The sequence below is a fragment of the Onychostoma macrolepis genome, chromosome 03 (genome assembly GCF_012432095.1).
Source record: "Onychostoma macrolepis isolate SWU-2019 chromosome 03, ASM1243209v1, whole genome shotgun sequence".
In the NCBI taxonomy this organism is placed as follows: domain Eukaryota; kingdom Metazoa; phylum Chordata; class Actinopteri; order Cypriniformes; family Cyprinidae; genus Onychostoma; species Onychostoma macrolepis.
In genome coordinates, this window is record NC_081157.1 from 13,857,519 (window position 1) to 13,861,782 (window position 4,264).

At 37.9% G+C, this 4,264-nt stretch overlaps 1 long non-coding RNA gene across 1 annotated transcript; it reads left to right on the forward strand.

Moving 5' to 3' along the window:
• The first annotated feature begins 1,290 nt into the window (after positions 1 to 1,290).
• LOC131537269 (uncharacterized) lies at positions 1,291 to 4,264 on the forward strand. The gene is made up of 3 exons (XR_009270230.1): positions 1,291 to 2,109; positions 2,214 to 2,317; positions 2,422 to 4,264. It is a non-coding gene; the product is annotated as an uncharacterized LOC131537269 (long non-coding RNA).

The following is a 4,264-nucleotide window of genomic DNA, read 5'->3' on the forward strand; positions in this document are numbered from 1 at the left end:
ATAAGACAAAAAGCAGAAATGTTTTCTGGAGAATCACTAACCTGATATGTCCTCTGTCTATGCTGATTTAATATGAGGAAGAATTGGGTGAAAACTCATTTAGCACCATGTCTTTTATAATCAGGAAGTCGCACGCTGTCCTCTAATCAGTTCAGTTCTGCTGTTCTCAATAACTTGTCCTAAAACAGAACCTAAAATAATCAGAGAAGACAATGAACAATTGTACAACATAAAAACACAGATGTTTAAGCAAAATTAAGTTACATTGTCTGATCGAGTTTAAATTCATTGGATTAAGTAAAGTGACTTTTTTCTCATATATGATTAAACAGCTAATTTGAATTTGGCTGCTATATTGAAACCACAAGGTGACCACAACCTTTTTTTTTCATTTTTGAAAGGATATCACATGCTCAAATACAATGTGATACTTTTCCATCCACTGGCCTCACTACTGAAATTAGAGTAAAAGAAAACAGAGGACTACAAAAACACACAGAGATCATCTGCCATTTACATGATGGAGATCATGGGAAGAAAAATATCTCAGCCTGTTTATGGCAATATAAACACTGATGGAACATTGGATATGGACAGACGCAACAAGAGAAAACAAAATCAACACACAGGTACTAATACAAGCAACATTAGGATTTTGAGAAAACAGTAAAACTTTAGTTTAGAGATCAATTCACAATTTTAACTAAGTGCTTATTGGCATATCTATTACTAGTATATTAGCTGTTACAGTGCCTTACTATTAGTAACTACCTTGCTAATTATTAATAGGCAGCAAATTAGTAGTTTATTGAGGAAGAAGTCGTAGTTAATAAAGTGTGACCAAGAAAACTTTTATCTTTATATCTGTCATCATCAGGAAGTGATTGTGTGAAGATCAGAAGATACAGAGCAGCTGTAGTGTGTTTGGTTCTGCTGTGTGTTCTTCTGCTGACTGCAGTCATAGTGCTGTGTGTCTACATCCATACAAACAACACAAACTACACACAAGAGACAAACCAGCTACTAACCAACATTAACAACATCACAGAAGAAAGAGTCCAGCTACTAACCATGATTACTAGCCTGGCAGAAGAGAGAGAGCAGCTACTAAACAAGAACATGAACCTGACAAAAGAAAGAGACCAGTCCAATCAGGAAAAAAGTTAAATGTTTAAAAGTCTTCGTGAAATGGGTAATGTTAAACTTTACTACAACTATGCACACACATTCACTAATACATATATATATATATATATATATGTATATGTGTGTGTGTGTATATATATATATATATGTCTGTGTGTGTGTATGAATACAGTATATAGTGTGTGTAAGCATGTGGAAAGACACTGCCACCTATAATGGCTATTCCTGACAACAAACCTTTAAATCGACCCCTGCCTTGAAATAACTGACAACAATGGATGCTTGGGATGTTGCGCAAGATATTTGTTCATTGTGGCTGGATTACCAGCTCAGGTTTGCATTTTGTTCTAATAATTAATTGGCCTGTCCTCAATTATTATGTTGATTGATTTGATTGATTGACTGATGGCTCTGAACAGTGTTCAGCAGCAGTGTCTCTAATAAAGTGAAAATGTAATTACCTGCTTCAAGAACAGTGACGTTATCACCTCCATAATAAAAACAAGCTCTTCAGTTTATTTATTTATTTGATAAAGCAGCAGGGAATGGCTAATAACAAATTTCCGTGTTCATATATTTCTGTGTGTGCATTTACTGAGCACGCAAGAGAGAGAGCATGCCTTATATAGATAATAAAACACAATTTTGTGGGAAAAACATGGAAACAATTAGACATTTTTATTCTTTTGTTTGTTATATTTATTTGCTTGCTCAGTGTTTTTGTGTAATTTGGTTCTTTTGCTGTTGTAGACTGTAAGGCCCTCAGCAAAAGTTATATGTAACTCTAATGTGTTTCACAAATACGTACAGGTGCAAATAACGTTGATTGTGTTTACAGATGGACAGATCTATCAGTCCAGTTTTTACTTTGTTTCCTCGGAGAGCAAGAGCTGGACTGAGAGCAGAAGATTCTGTACAGAGAGAGGAGCAGATCTGACCATCATAAACAATAGAGAGGAACAAGTGAGTGAATGATAGAGTGGGGCACACATGTTTGTATTACGCCCTTATTTATGTCTACTCAGCACTGCAGATGTTAAACACTGCTGTCTGATTTATTCTACTAGGAGTTCATTAAAAAGATTTCTGGTGGTGCTGGAGTTTGGATTGGTGTGACTGACAGTGATGTGGAGGGCAGATGGAAATGGGTTGATGACACACTGACCTCTGGGTGAGAAAACAATGAATTGAACTGATTATTATCCAATAAAGGATTCTCACAATCACTGTCATATCACACAAAAGCAGCACTGAACATCTAATGCTGATCTGTAGTTTCAGCTTTTGGGGGATCGGAGAGCCAAATGGGGGAAGACGAGAGAACTGTGTTGCCTCTTATCCAACAGGGTGGTATGATTATCCATGTAGCGATGCTTTTAAATGGATCTGTGAGAAAATTTTTAAAAAATGAGTAAATACCCTCACCAGTTGTAAATAATGGCATTTAAAAGATGATGTCTTATTACAATTAATAAAACAATGATGAGTCCAAATGAGGAGTTCACGCTGTCTAAACAACAGCAGCTTCAACTCAGACCAACAGTGTCTCTTCTGTCCTGGATTCTCAGAATAAAAGGTACAAAAACCGCCACTGGGCTGGTACCCTTTTAAAAGGTACTAATATATAGCATTATATATAGTAATATGTACAATTCAGTTAATATGTAACTTTAAGGCACAAATATGCATCCTTTAGAGATAAATAAGGGGTAAATAAGCTTTTGTACAATTTCCATGGAGAGTTTAAAGACACAAATGTCTAGACCCTGCAGTCTATCCTGAACCTCAAATGTCATCAGGTGCTCTGTTCCTGAAGTGTAGGTACTGATGAAAACTATTCAAATCAGAAAGACCTACATAGAGATACATCCAGCATTAGTTCGCCATGACTGTCTCAAGAAGAACCTTCTGTAAATGTTTGAGAATGCTGCTGGGTTTTGTGAAGTGATGTTAAAATACTTGTCTTCTACATGACCTAAACATGGAAGTGGCACTGAGGGACAGAGAAACCACAGTGCTTTCAATCTCAACTTTACCGGCATATGCTGTTAGTAGTTACAATCAACAGCTTCTGTGGAACAGAAGATGCTTTCAAGATTTAAAAGTTGGAAAGTGGAGATTTCAAGCCTAAAAAAGAACACAAAATCACCATTAGAAGTAGCTTCAAATTGATACTTTTAGATCCTCAAATAGTTGGCCCCATTCACCTTTGCAACTGCAAGTGCCTCACCATCAGGGGCTTCGCTAGGGATTCTGGGCCCCTTGTATAGGTTATTGCTTCAGGCCCCCCTGAAACTGTTTCACCATTACCCCCCGTCCAATGCCCCTGGTCACCGTAACCTGGTGTTTTAAGCATAGACTGTAAAAAAAAAATGGACGTAGTGTCCGTGACATCACCCGTAGGTTTCTGTAAAGCGTTTTTGAAGCCTAAAGTGGGCGGAGCCGACCGCCGCCATCTTGGAATCGCGTCACCGCGCGTCACTCCCCGATAATCGAAAATGGGCAAAAAGGCGGGACGTGGGTGAAGCTGAGCTGAAACCACGCCCGTCATGCAAAGACAAAACACCATAATTTCATTTTTGGTCGACAATTAGTTATTGATCATTTTGGGACATTAATGACCTCCTTTATCATGTGTTTAAGTATCATGGAGAAAAGCCCCGGAGAAGCCAAGGCAGAACACAGTATAACATCAGTTACTGCTCAGTTACTTTGTTTTGGAAAGCTCAGATAAGTTACAGTGCTCTGCATATGTTTGCATTCGTTCGTCAATACTGTGCCAGCCTGGAGTTACACGGTATTCTGCCTTTGTTTTACTGTCCATTAAAGTCTACCGCGTTTATTGTGTACTTCTATATCTGTCGGCACTTCATTAGACAAACAAATGAGAGAGAGACCGCGATCTAACAAACTGCTCCATATAACAAAGCACTGTAAGCAATAACGATTAAAACATCTAATTGCCAGATTCCCAGTGTCCTACCTATAATTATTTTCTCTGTAAAAATACAAATCTTTAAAGCCAGTTTTCTAAGTTTCGCACTAGTGAGTTTCACACTCTGGATCAGAGCTCGAGGCAGTCCAACTGTCACTCAAGTAGCCACGCCCTTAATTATGC